This window comes from Etheostoma spectabile, chromosome 6 (genome assembly GCF_008692095.1).
Source record: "Etheostoma spectabile isolate EspeVRDwgs_2016 chromosome 6, UIUC_Espe_1.0, whole genome shotgun sequence".
Taxonomy (NCBI): Eukaryota; Metazoa; Chordata; class Actinopteri; order Perciformes; family Percidae; genus Etheostoma; species Etheostoma spectabile.
This window is the reverse complement of record NC_045738.1, coordinates 15,209,198-15,224,675: the sequence shown is the minus strand read 5'-3', so window position 1 is coordinate 15,224,675 and position 15,478 is coordinate 15,209,198. Positions and strand designations below refer to the sequence as shown.

The 15,478-nt window shown below is 38.7% G+C and overlaps 1 protein-coding gene across 1 annotated transcript in view; it reads right to left on the bottom strand.

Annotated features, from left to right (window-relative positions):
• Positions 1–14,389: 14,389 nt before the first annotated feature.
• The window catches only part of si:dkeyp-97a10.3 (uncharacterized), a 10,294-nt gene continuing 9,205 nt past the window's right edge, over positions 14,390–15,478 (bottom strand). The window contains exon 9 of the mRNA XM_032517417.1: positions 14,390–15,478. This exon is cut by the window's right edge and continues 415 nt beyond it. The gene's annotated coding sequence lies outside the window, so the exon portion shown is untranslated.

Here is a 15,478-nt window from a genome sequence, read left to right as displayed (position 1 = left end):
CCAGATCATCAGCAGATTCACTACAATTTCATGCATAGGACATATCTCACCCCCGTGAAAATGCACCACATGAAACTAGTTAACAGCCCTTTATGCACTTATTGCCCAATTAAAGCTCAAGGTACATATCTTCATATGTTCTGGGAGTGTTCTCCTGTTGGTCAGTTCTGGAACTATATTGCATAAATGTCCACCTTGATTAATGTTACTGTGCTTGTTACTGTCAATGTTTTGATTATGACTGACTTGTCAGCCTTTCAGCTTTCCAAAGCTCAAAAACATGCTGTGTTTGCTGGGCTTACAGCCACCTCATGACTTATCTGTTCGTTCGTGGATCCTTTCTTTTTTGGATGTCACGTACATGGAACTTTCGACAGCTCGTGTGGGTGGAGCCCCGGGGAAGACTTTGGAGACTTGGCACAGCATTGCTAAGGCCTTGAAGGCAGTGCTGTAGCCTTTTCTTTTGTTTATGTGTATGACTGGTCCCTTGTCTTGTGTCTGTCTGTGTGTGTGTGTATCTGTTTGTGTGTGTCTTTTTCTGCATGTGCTGTTTTGTTTCCCTCCCTTCCGTTTTTCCTCTCTGTGATTTTGTGCCCTGGGACGCGTTCCTATGTCCCACTGTGTTGTTTACTGTTCGTGGATGTTATGTTTACCTTTTTTTTCTGAACATAACATTTTTTAATTTCATCACAAAAAAAAACCTTGTGAGATGGGGCATCACCTGGCAGAGGTATATGCTCTTCAAGTTCCCTTCTAGTTTTAACTATTTTACAGTTAGGTAGTTTAGTACAGTGGTTCCCAACCTATTGCTTTTTTATGAACTATTGGAGAGTTGAAGTTAAGAGGGGATATCTCTCTTTTGTGGCATTGCTAAGGGTCCCAAGTGATTTGTAATAAGAGGTCACCAAAGTTAGTAACCACTGGTTTACTCTTTAACAATGTTATTTAATACTATCATATGTTTTCTTTATAAAATCTTAATCAGAAAAGTTACATTGTTGAATGGTATCATAAAAGTATAAATACAAAGTACGCAAGGTCTATTGAGATCCGCAGGAAGACGCAAAACATGTCCCTGAGGTTCGCTGCTCTGCTTGTCATTGAATTGGCACCACAGAGGAAAGCCAAACACTATTCATCTAAACCCACTGCCTTCTTAAAGATGACATCTGACCTGGATTAAAATCGACAAATCATCCCTTTCCACCACTGGTAATACAGAATATCTAATTTGTTGTCTTACCATTGCATTCCATTAATCTAATGGAGGTCTAATGGGTTGCATTAAATACGGTATGTTGTTAACATGGATGGGCATTTAATAAAATGTTCTTATTCCATCGTCGGTAGAATTAACTTTGACTATCTAAGATTGACTATTGATTAATCATTAATATTTTTTTATATTCAAATTCATTTTTTATTTAACTTTTTATAAATTAAAATGCAATCAAAATACAAAAATAGGCTAAACTTGAAGATATATGTGCTGTGGTGCTCTAAAGCAACAGGAACTGCAGCTGCAAGCTGGCGTTTTTAAACGGAGACCCTCATGTGTTCAAAAATAATAAATAATAATAGTAAAAAGAATCGTGTCATGTTAAACAATGATTTAACCAAAAATATAATAATACGATCTGGCAAGGGTTGTTAAATGTAACTCAAAACCATCCAAGACATGGAGTCGAGAAAGATAAGCCTACTTAACAATTAATTGGCTAGGATACTTAACAAATTAGGCTACTTAACAAAGCCTCATACAAAATAACTAGTAACTCTTGTACAACTTCTGCACCAGTCTACTGATTTTTGTTGAGAAAGATAAGCATGTTGACATGATCTAGGGTCAGACGCAACCGCAACCTGGTGACCGTCAGTCCAGCTGCCGAAAACACCCACTCTGAGGGGACTGACGTTGCCGGGATATGGACAGGTACTGCCGCGCTAACTTGGCCAGTGTTTGCACTACCCTCGTCCTTGCCCGACAACGTAGCCTCGTCTCCCCCAGGCTGTGGGATAGCCGCCCTACCGGTCTCCACCGCCGCTCCTCCTTGCTAACGCCGACTTGATGCTAGGTTGAGACTGAGAGCAGGAAGCACCGCGACAGACATTAACCAGGGTAAATGAAATTTTAAGTGGTACATTATTTGAGTTGTGGCCGTGTTGTACTTATACACAACATCACATATTTTGCAGTGAACTAAGTCGCTTTTTTAAATCAAAATGGTCCCACGCCACACTTCGCCGTGATCTCTTCATGATTACTTTTGAAATCAGAACCAAAACTCGCAGGTGACTGAGTATGACTTCAAATATTGCCCCTGGGTGGTAAAATGTTTGATTGCTGCCACACAGTGAAATTAATTTCATTGCTTCAAGACTCACACTACGCAACACAACCTGCATTAGCTAGTTTAATCGATTACAAATTATTGTGATCGACGAAATTCTTAATAATCAATTATCGATCGTTGATTAATCATGCCCATCCCTAGTTGTTAACACTCAACTGTTATAAGTCACACTTTTTCATTTAGTTGAACACTGTTTCAACAGAAAGGCTTGCTAGCTCACAGAGCTAATTTGTCCAATTTCACAGTTTATCTGAGCAGCATATTGCAGTGACAGACTCAACTGCTTCTTATCAGCAAATTTGTTTTGGTCCACATCAGAAAAGACAAACCATTATCTCACAAAAGGACTGTGCACACAGCCACAACAGGCCAGACGCAAAATATATAGAATGATTTCCACGGAAATCTGCTTCCTATGAGACCTCATTGCATGTTAAATAAAAAGTTAATTGTGTTACATCAAGTAGATATCTCAACAATGAAGAGATTGTGGTTATGTGCTTCAAGGACTTGAGCATCCCAGAAGCCTCCTCACTAATCCCTCTTTTAATACCCAGAGCATGAACCTATAAGCTTCCTTATTTTGTGAGGAGAAAAAAATAACAATATAACTCTCCCATCCTGACAGAAGAGTTCAGTGGCTGCTAAGCTACCATATTGCTATTTGAAGAGTGACTTTGCTTCCGATATAGCTGGACTCATTTTGTTCCCAGTGACACATTCATGAAATAAAGCTTGCTATGTTGAAAAGATAATTTTGCACATTTGGCTGGCAACCTTATCAAGTCTGACCTGAGTCCAAAGAACAACTGTTAGGACGGAAATCTGTAAGGAAAAACAGACGACAGTGTAAAAGCCATTGAGGCAAAATAGATTTCCAGTTCCTGGCTGCCCGCCCATACCAGCTAATCAGTTTTATAATGATCACATCAATTCCTTTAACAGAAAAATACCAAAAGGAAACTATTGTGAAGTGTCGTTTCAAAGTGCTGTGTCTACTCTCATTGCCAACTTGAGCAATTAATATTTCAGCCAACAGCATGTGGTCATACTCCATATAGGATTGGTGTAAGTCTTGTAAACATGGAAAACAAGATTAGTTTTCCGTGTAACTTTGCTCAAGCTTATGATCAATGTACAGCTTTTTTAAACTTCCCACTACTGGGACTAGGGCCAAGTCACACACCTGTACAATGAATCCAGGTTGTGGGCGTTTATTGAGTTATCTGGTGTTGCTGGGAACTCACTTAGTGGTTGTAAAAGCAAAGCTGATATTGAGGTTGATGATTGTATGCACGTGTTTTCAATGTGGTCTGAGATCACAGTCGAATACAGTGTTAATGTTTGAGGTTCCGAAGCAATAATGCTCTCGTGCCATCGGCCTTTCATTATAAGCCTGAAAATGATGAATCTACACAACAGCTTGTTGATTGTTTATAGGGCTTGTTGAACTGTGCTCTGCGCTGCCCATCTATTGTGTTGCCATTATTTGAAAATTGCCTCCATTATTTGTCTTCTTTTTATTTACAGCACAATAGATCATTGATTACCAATATTTTTTTGGTTCTAGCTTTCTCACAAAACCTGTCTCAATTAATCAGCTAGATTCAAGGTTTTGAATATAGATGCTTTTAGTCAGTTCAGAGCCAATAATGAGAATTTAGCTGCAGAGAGCTATAAATAAACTGAACTGAACTAATGTTGAAAAAGCCGCTGATCCTCAAACCAGGAGCTTGGATCATGGGGATAAAAACGTATTGAAAGATCAAAAAGCAGAACACATAAATTGCATCTCATTGTAGGAGCAAAAGACAGTTTAATCAATGGTTTTGACAGTTGACAGTGGATGATTGGCAAGATTAAAGGAGGCCCCAATTTGAATGGATCCACGAGAAGGCAGCCTCACACTCATTCTTGGAGGTCGATGAAACTTGAAAGTCACTACTCTTCTAATTACAGTGTAAAATTGCTCAATAGATGTGCAGAATACACTTCTTTAATATCTTATCTGGGTAATAGGAAAGAGGGCGGGGAGGCAACTGAGCTTCTGTGGTAAGATGAAATTTTATGATCACCATGGGGAACATTTGCTAACATTTGAAAGTATTTAGATGAGAGTCATCTCCTAATGACTTTGCACCAACTCTCTTCTATAAATGAAGTACCTCTAATGCCAATAATTCCTCATTTCTTACAAGAAATTGCAAAAAAAGTTGATAGGACTGAAGCTTCATTATAGAGATGAATATAATATATAATTGAGAAACACCTTCCTCAATGTCTTGTGTTGTAGTGGCTTCACATTAAACAGGTCTATTATGTTAAAAGCAATCAGAATCACCATATTTTGTTTTGTTTATTGGAATGCACATTTAGAAACACTTAAAATACATTCCAAAAAAATAGTCCTGTAGTTTGTGTGTCTTATGATCAAACCAAACCACAATGTGAACCTTTTTGTTTAACGTATAATATAATTTGTGTATTTAGCCTTTTGGTCTAATTAAGCTGTACCAATTTGGTATCAATAAAGTCTATCTATCTATCTATCTATCTATCTATCTATCTATCTATCTATCTATCTATCTATCTATCTATCTATCTATCTATCTATCTATCCATCTACAAGCATTCATTTTCTTTTGAAACTTTGTTCGGTTTCAAAAGGCTTTAGTATTTAGGACTTTTCTCCACTTTAAGTGGTTAACCACTAATAATATAATGTATGGCGAGGCTGGTAACAATAAAAAACAGTAATACTGGATCACACCAATACATTTGCTTGAATGGGTTTATAAGGTATCGTATGAAAATGTACGCACCCCAATTTGTATGATGTCCTAAGAAATAAGGCAAACGCGAACTGGTTGCATGATGCCGGCTACAGAGCTCTGTGTGCTGTCGGCCGTATGAGCGGTAAGTAGCCGCTGTTGCTAGTTGAGTTTAGTAAACAAAAGGTTACTGGGACCCGGCTACAGAGCGCCGCAAGATGACGGTCCTTTCAGGGGCCGTTACATTTGAGTTTAGCCCACAAAAAGTGAGCGTCATGTGGTGACAATAGTTACGTTTAGGCACCCAAACGACTTGTTAAGTTTAGGAAAAAGATTGTGATTTGGATTAAAACACTCCCCTGCTAAGAACACGTGTTACCTTGGTAAATGCCTTTTTAGTTCTCTGGGACACAAACTCTGCTTGAAAGCGCAATGTTTTGTGAGCCCTTCCATCTAGATTGGGGTTAAAATGCAGCACCCAGGATACGAGGGGCACAGGGCTAGGGTTAGGGTTAGGGTTCTAAACCCTAAGACCTAGCTAATTTGTTTTATTATGAACTGTGTGGGTGTGGTTTGATCCGATTTGACTCTGATTGGTGCACAAAATAGCTCAGCTCTTTTGAACTAAACCCCGCCCACCAGAAATGCACTGACAAAAACACAAATACAGAAATCATTCATGTAAAACAACCAAAACTCTTGTAACTATCAGCAAACTGTGTGACCATGTAGGACTCCAATGCTCATAGAAAGACACTGATTTAGAATAGGGGCCTTTTAGATGATAAAAGTACTGATTAGAGCAGCTTTAATTAAATATATTGATGACTCGTATCCACGTGAAACTGACAATGCACATGCATTACATAATTTAATCTTTTAAAGACTAGTCCCTAGTAAAGACTCTTTTAGGCCTCTATATATGTGCTTTTAAATCTTTCCCACTGCAGAATGTACAGATGATTAAAAAATAATGTATACAGTGTTTCTTTAAAGTCCTTTTGATTGCTCAGGCTGATAGAAGCACTTTTTAGGTCAGCAAAAATGTCATTAGAAAATACTGTTCTTATCAAAAGCTGGAACAATTTTATATAAGTGAACCCTGCCAAACATTTTGTAAATGTCACTGTTAACTCCCACAAAGGCTTTCTTAACACGAGGTCCTATGGCACAGTGGCATTTTGTAGGGCAGGGATATACCAAGGGCCACATTTTGCAACATAAGGTCACGCAAAAAATAAGCTGGAACATGTTGGTACTCACAAGGTCTGCAACCACTGTCTGTTTTCATTATCAATCTTTTTTTCTCAAAATAATCATTTAGTATTAAATGCCAGAAATAATGACAAAAGCCCATCACAAGTTAGCAGAGCTTAATGTGTTGTTTATGTTTATAAAGGAGTCTGGAAATAACCTAATTATTATTTTCTAAATGAAAATGAAAATCAGCAATGTTTTGGTAGGTTTTTATGTATGACCTTTTCAGCTTTCAGATGATCATTTTGGCAGTCACTTTCATCAGTCACTTTCCCCTTTCCACCAAGGCCTAAATTCCGATTGAACAATTTCCAAGATGCCATCAATGTCCATTTACCAGCTATCCTCACAATGCCCTTTTACGACAACATAGACAATCAACATTGATAATCCCGAAACAACAGGCCCAGGATTAACATTGTTTAGTTTCTATTTTGCAATCAACATTAAATCTTCTTGCATTGCTCTCTGGTGGAATTCAGGTTATGCATAATCAGAACTACTTCATATGAACTGTCTACAGTTGTAGTCAAATGGCATTTATCGTATCGTGTATATGGGGGTAATGGCACACAGTTTCAGACACTCTCTCCTAAAAGGTATACATAGTGTTGCACTCGGCTCATTTCTCATCTCCACACAGCTGGCCAATGACTGCAAGAAGTAAGTGTAAATGTTGGATTATCAGTTTCGTAAAATTACAGAAGTTATCCCTCCAGTCAGACATCGGAAAGGTGCAGAGGGAGACGATGTCCGTAAATATTTGCATCATTCAAAAAGCAGTTCTGAAGACGCATACTAGCAGCTCAAGGCCCTTTTGTAATGTTCACTGGTACGGGCCAAATACAATGTGTTTGGAAGGAAAGTTCAGTTCAATGGAACAGGTCAGGCTGGGTCAAAATACGCAGGCCTAACAAATCCAAACAGAAGACGCAGAATTCTACGTCCAAAAAGCAGACAAACAGAGTCAGAACAGAGAGATCAGAGAAATATAAGCTGAGAAAAGCTGGAGAGCTTGGCAGTGACAAACGAGACAATCTGGGGGAATGCTGTGGGACAAACAAGGGAATGGGCCGCAGGTGAGTTGGGGAAACCAGGTGAGGGTGATGAGCTGATTAGCCAAGCCTGACGAGGAGGAAAGGTCTGAAATGACAGGAGAGTAAAGCAAAATCAAATGAAAACAAAGTAAGAGTTGAAAAAAAAGTATAAAGGTTTTCATCTAATTTTAGTTCATAACACTTTAGCATTTATAAGCATTACTGGTTTAAAACACATTGTAATGTTGATGTAGGCAGATAAAAGGAAACGTTTATGGATATTTGTTTCTTAAAACTAATAATAATTATTATAAAACTATAACTTTTGTTAAATTTTGTTAAACTGAAGCATCTGTCATGGTGTCTACACAGTTGAACATGAATGATCAAATACACAGAATGACAGCTGTAATCATAGGCTATTTTACATTTTGGATGTCACATTATTCTAAACATTTATTCAAATCTTTAAATTATGATGGTGTACTTTAGTGTTTATATAAAATAAAGTGTTTTTTCAGGACTGACCCTTACAAATTGTCCGAATTACATTTTTTTTATACATTGTTTTTAACCCCTGAAGTCATTTTAGAATATAACTGACTAAGAAAAATTGCAAATCAGTGTGACTTGACGTGATTCTGTAATCAGAAATGTTTAATGATAGGGGGTTGTGGGGGCTCAGGCTCTGTCGGTTGTGTTGCTGCTTAAACTTTCAGAAAACCCTGAGGGAAGACTCCAGTGTTGTTACCCTGTACAACCCCTGTTTAAACAATTCCTTCAATAAATATATTTGAAAAAAAAAATGTTTAATGAGTTGCTGAAATTGAGATAAATCCATTACGGTTAACTAATCTGTCACGTAATCCATTCTCATTTCTCTTGTGAGTGTAAAACAATATATTTAGAATTTAAACGTAGTTAGGCCGAACTGCTGAGCACAAATAAGTAGGGCAACGCATCCATATCAAATAACACACATGCACATATACTGGGGCCACATATTGTATTTAATGAGTGGGCAGGCATGTACACAAGAGCCTGATCAATGATATTGGTTGATAACAGGTTACTGATATTTGTAGTTGCATGGGTCATGGCTAAAATTGCATACTTTACATTGCACAGTGCAGGAACAGCATATGAGCACACCATTACTGTTAAGCAGACTCTATTGTAATTATTTATTGCAGCATTCAAGCTGGCAGAGCAGTGGTGCAGATAGTACTCTACTCTAGTTCAGCTGTAAAAACCTGCCTTCAGTACACACACACACACACACACACACACACACACACACACACACACACACACACACACACACACACACACACACACACACACACACACAATATCTGAGTCATGAGTATTTTTGATTGTGTGTGCTCTGCTTTATCGTCACAAGAAAGTAGGCCAGTGGAATTCAACAGTCAAGAAGTAACTGAACTCTATCCAGCCAGCGTGATGCAATATAAGTCAAGCTCAAAGCAGAGTACAGCCTGTGTCCTGCATGGTGTTTAAAGTTCCACTGAATTATGATAAAAAGGCATATGGTCTACACTGCAGGCGTGGCATGTAGGACAGAAATGCTCATTTTATCAGGCTCCTGCTGCTTTATACTGCACCATTACTCACCATGACACGTTCAAAAGGAGGCTAAAGGCTGAAGTGATAGGTAAAGCAAACTTCTTTGTTTCTTCTTCATCCCCTCCCATATTTATATGCGCAACTTACAGTGCACAGAAAAACACACTTCAGGTCATTAAAACTCAGCTAAGCTGTTTGTCTTGCAAATGCAGCAGTTTTCCTACTGGATTTATACACAGATCGCTGTCACCTCTGGTTGGTATGTTGGAATATTCGAATTTCTTGTATACTTTAAGGTGTGTGGGTTGGTTGCATGGCCTGTAGCTATGTTGGTGTAATGCAGAGTCTGAACAAGGCTCTGAAACATACAGCAGTGTGTTACAAACGCACGCACTGCACGCACACGGAAGAGGATTATGGCTACATGTGAAAAAATCTATTGACTATTAAAGTCAGATCTCTAAAAAAAAGTCCAAATTCTGACTTTTATCTAAAAAAGTCTCAAATTCATGAAATTAGTGAACTCAAATATACTGAACAAAATTATAAACGCAACACTGTTGTTTTTGCCCCCATTTTTCATGAGCTGAACTTAAAGATCTAAGACTTTTTCTATGTACACAAAAGGCTTATTTCTCTGAAATATGTTTCACAAAACTGTCTGAATCTGTGTCAGCGAGTACCTTTCCTTTGCCGAGATAATCCATCTACCTCACAGGTGTGGCATATCAAGATGCCTATTAGACAGCATGATTATTGCACAGGTGTGCCTCAGGCTGTCCACAAAAAAGGCCACTCTAAAATGTGCAGTTTTACTGTACCGGGAAGGGGTCCCAAAACCAGTCAGTATCTGGTTACATGGTTAGGGTTAGGGTTAATTCGTGAAGAGAACACCTCTCCAAACGCCATTGAATGTGAGCATATGCCCAGTCAAGTTGGTCACAACAATCTGCAGTCAGGTTGAGAGAGAGAGAGAGAGAGAGAGAGAGAGAGAGAGAGAGAGAGAGAGAGAGAGAGACGAAGGAGAAGAGAGAGAGAGAGAGAGAGAGAGAGAGAGAGACCGAGGGAGAATGAGAATGAGAGAGATAGAGATTAACCCTAACCCTAATCATGACCGTAACCATAACACCAGATACTGACTGGTTTTCTTTTGATATGAGCTTGATATGCCACACCTGTGAGGTGGATGGATTGTCTTGGCAAAGGAGAAGTGCTCAGTAACAGAGTTAGAAAGTTTTGAGTAACAATAAGATGTGAGAAATAAGCCTTTTATTAAAACAGAAAAAGTCTTAGATCTTTGAGTTCAAATCACGATAAATGGGGTAAAACCAAAAGTGGTGTGTTTATAATTTTGTTCAGTGTACATTTTTCATGTGGCCCTAATCCTTTTCCATATACATAGAACTATGTCACTTTTGACAGAATAAATAACACATACTTACAAATGAAAAATCTGTCAGCAATAGAACATACTCCTGCTCAAGTCAATAGACTCAGGGGTCTTGCTGCTACTGCCTCACTTCTGTTTGACCACTAGCTTATGGTGGCTAATAATAGCTCTCATTTCTCAGTTCACTTGCTTGACTATTCTCTACTTGTGCTGGATTACAATAATGTTTTAGCATTTATCTTTGTTATGTAAATGTCTAAAGATCTAACTGACGTGTAACACCCATTAACTTGTTTTTGGACAGGGAACCATCTTTGACAACACTAATTCCTCCTTGTTAAATGTTTATATTAGGCCTCCATAAGAGTCAAAAACTAATTCTGTTCATGTCAGAATACAAGTAGATGGACACAGCTACACAACAAGTACACAGATTGGAAAATAAAATGCTTTAAATGGAACATGGAATTCACAGAAACACAAAAGCCATGAATCCCATTTTGTTAAGTATCTCTTCTCTAAGCGTGAAAATTCTTTCCTTAGTGTTCTTGGCTCACATACAGTGAATTGTGCATCTGCTTTGTTTTGTACGATCATCTATCTTCCCTTCTGCTGAATTTGGATTTTTGCTGCATCACATGGCTTAATTACAAGAAGAGCTATCTGCTCTCTTTTCTCAGAATTTCAAACAGAAGATGATGTGCATTGTACTTCTTCTGGCTACTTACATTTCCTAGAAATGTAACCTATGGGTGCCTTGGTACCTCAGTCCCCTGTTCTGAGTAGCTGTAATTTATTATAACCTATATTGCCATTTCTTTAAACACCTTTAACTAAAAAAAACAAGGGAAAACATCTGTTGATATGTGTATCTACACTTCAGTATCTGTGACAAATTGACTTTTCCTCCACAGAGGATATCAAAGATCTATTGGAAAAGGCTTTAAAATGCTGAATTTCAACTACTCTGGCATGTTTTTGATTTATTTTACTAAGAAATATAAAAAATAAGCCTGTCTTTATTTAAAAGAGAAAGCATGGTGACAATATGAAACACAACATGATACGCTCAGCTGAATCAAAAAAAGATTATGATAAAAAACAAAACTCTTTGAAGTTCTTGTGTTTGATATGTATCCCTGAAGGCAGCAGTTCACCTTTAAGCATCTTTAAACAAGCTTGTGGCAACTAAGGATTTCCTCGTTGCTTCACACTACTTTAATGTGTGCGGGCGTGCGTGCGTGTTTTGCACAGATAGTGAAGTCCTTGAGGACAAAAAGTGGTGGCAAGTGATCAATAGATAACTTCAAAAATCCTCTCACGTGGCTCCCCCTTGTGGGACAATAAAGCATGGAGTCCCCTGCCCCTGTGCAGTTTGCTAGTATGATTTATACTTTCTACACCCCCTTCTAGAGCAATTTACAGTCAGTGAACTGTTGGGGATTCGCTGTCCTGCTCAAGGACATTTTGACTGGCTGTGACACAGACTGAAGCTATAAATTCATGGTCATGGTGTCACACTCTAAAAATGTAGAGTTTTTTTGTTCAGCTGCCCTGGTGTATAAAGTTTAATCATAAATCTGTTTCATTTCATATTCATCTGAGACTCATATTCATGTGACATTTCACTAAAGGGGGTCAGTACACAGAGGCAGTGGTTCAGTGTCTTGCTCAAGGACACGTTGACAAGGATGGACACACAGATCACAAAGGACTTACCAGTTCATTTCAATGATGTTATGGACTTTTAAGGACTATCAATGCCTGACCTCTTTTGTTTCCCCAGTGATGGAGAGTAATCACCATTGCTACGGTGAACAAACGAAAGGTGGCATCATGAATCTTTATTCACTTAGAGTTGTTAGGTCATTGGGCTAATTTATGTCTGAGCCTCATGCGTTTTTTCAAACTATTAAATGCCATCAAATCTGCAAAAAGTATGTGTGCCTGCTGAGCTGGACTGAATTTAAATTAAAATTGGATTAGGATTATACAGGCCATCTTGTGGTATTACGTTTTCCTGTGCAAATCTACTGCAGTCTCCTGAGTCAGATCAACACTGGCTCTCCAAACACTTAAGGCTGGAAAGCTCTCTGCTGCAGTCTGGCACACCTAAACAAGCATTCATCAATACAAAAAAAATATTTACAAACACCACACACACACACACACACACACACACACACACACACACACACAAACAAAACACACAAACACACACACACACCACCCATACTTGAGATATGTTTGCCTTTAAAGGTCCCATGGCATGAAAATTTCCCTTTGTTTTTTTTTTTCCTAACATTAATATGCATTCCCCCAGCCTGCCTATGGTCCGCAAGTGGCTAGAAATGGTGAGAGGTGTAAACCGAGCCTTGGGTATCCTGCTCTGTCTTTGTGAAAATTTAAAAAAAATTAAAAATTAAATTGCTTCTTATGAGGTCATAAGGAGCAAGGTTACCTCCCTTTTCTCTGCTTTGCCCGGACAGAGAATTTGGCCCACCCACGAGAGAGAAACATCATGGTTTTTAAACAAACAAAGTGGCAGTTGGTCAAGGCCAAACCCCCAGCCTCCACCTTGCCCCCCCCCCCCCCCCCCCCCCACCCCCCCCCCCCCCCCCCCCCCCCCCCCCCCCCACCCCCCCTCCTCCTAAAAAGCAATAGACTCGGAAATGGCACACACTAAGGAAAGCTCATTGTGGGACAGGCTCTAGTGGCTGTAATTCTGCACCGAGGCTGAATTTTGGGAAAGGGACTTCAGATATGGTTTTAGGGGACCGCTAAGGTCTATATAAAAGCATCCAAAGAGCTCTATGTCATGGAACCTTTAATGTATGCCTCCAAAGGGAAGCGTAAACAATTACAATTATACTTGCGGACGTTACAGTAAATCATGACAAATCAGTACACTAAAACAACACCAGCAGATTTACATGCAAATTGGCCCAGGGAAGGAGGCCACATCAGCATTTGTGGTTTACTGTGTTGTGTGTGTGTCAAGACTACAGAGGTTCTTGTAATCACTGTTGTTTAGGCCATAAACAACACACTTCACTCCAAAGACAGCAGGAACACTATAAAATACTATTTGTAAAACTGCTTGAAACTTTTCATAAATCACAGCTCTCATCTGGAACCGGTAGGCAATGCCACAACCTTTTCTAGTACCAGGTACTCAAATGCACTCCATCTCCACTTATTACAGTGCTAGACTACCGTGAACTGTCTCCAATAGTGAGCAGCAGTGCTGTTCATCAGAGGTGACGTACAAGTGGGAGCAGGGGATTGGGAGAATGATGAAGCTGGGATCCAAACACACGCTCTGCACCTCCACAACAAGCCCAAGGAAGATTCATCTGAGGAGAATCCACAACGGTGCTCGATGTACACAGGCGCCATGCATAATTAGCACTATAGACACAGTGAGCAGAAATATGCTCAGACTGCAAACAGCTCTGTGATTCAGAGGAACACCAGAATAAATAGGTTTTTTTGTGGTCTGACGTACTGTCAACATGCAGGAGATGTTTTGTACTGAAAATCAAACGTTTGGAAGAATGCATTCATTTTGAAAAAAGAGGAAAAATAAGGTTGTGCTGTGAATAGACAACTTCTACCGTGGTAGAAATAAAAAAAAATGTGGCGAATTTGGAAGTTCTTTTGATTTTGTTCAATAGTAGACTTCACCCAGGTTATATGCAAAACACAGGTAATAACAAAATATCTTTATTATCATTGAGAAAATAAGATCTTGTAACAATTCATAAAGCACAATAAATAAATACTGCGCTTGTAGCATCTAACATGAATATTCAACATCAACTATATACAAGCATTCATTTTCCTAAAACAGCACAATTGTTCAAGGCAATAAAGTAAATCCCACTCCAGATGTTTAGAGGAAGCCACCAGATGTGCTGTGTATTTGTTCATGTCGTAATTCAAATTTGGATGTTTAATTTAGTTTTTTGTATTTTGATGTTATAGTATAAGTATTTTTATTGTCAAGTCCCACTTATGTTGCAAGACTCAATATGTTGGAGTGTAATTTCCTGTAACAGCTGGACACTAGCTTTTAAAAATTGTTACTCCCACAGCAGTAAATAGTGCATATGTTACTTTCAGCTGGGGATTAATACACATTTGGTGCTCCAGTGAGAATTCACAGCAGCAGGATAGTGTTTATGCAATCGACTCCCATAAACTACAGTGCCCATGTTTATGGTAATGATGGACCATGTCATACAGTGCAACTGTGTGGCTCACTGATGTGTATTTATTGGACAACAATGGCGCTCTACGGCAGAGAGGAATGAGAAATATCCCATGTGAGTTGGATCAGTTCATTCAGCGTTTGTTTACATTAATTAACATATAGAATATCAAGAGCCTTATCATTGAAATTCCATATACATGAACAATCATTCATAAATAATTGAGTTCCTGAGTTAAAAAAAAAAACACAAACATTATAAATCAATAAATACATTATCTGTAAAAGTAATAATGACATCCCATATATCAGTAAATTGTTACATTGTGCTTTTTCATCAGAAAGCATGGCAGTTCACGTCTTTGTTCTGACCTCATTCATGCATGGGTGTGATTATTTTCCAAATCATTTAAGTCTCATAATTAATTAATAAAGCACAAATCCATTTGTGGGTTCCCCTACATAGTCAGCTGAGCATTACTTCTGAGTGCCACTGAGGCAAATCCTCTTATTTGAAAAGAGTCATCTGTAAACAGAAAGTGCAAAATAAATACCTCCACCTGCATTAATTTAAGAACAGCCCTTGTCTAATTTCTACTTTCATAGTTATCATAGCTGCTCCCAGGGGCCAAGGCCCTTATCATTAACTCTCTGTCACTATTAGTGTAGATCCAACACAGATCTTCATGCAAGCACCTCAAATGCATTTTGTTAAGGTAGTGTTGGTGGTGATGATGAATGGATGAGGGGACATGAGCTTGGTCAAGAGCTATGGATCACTGAACTTGTCTACCCTGAGCAGACTCTTGGCAAAGTTTGATGCATGACCAGTGCTTCGGAAGTTAAAATGTGTGTGTGTGTGTGTGTGT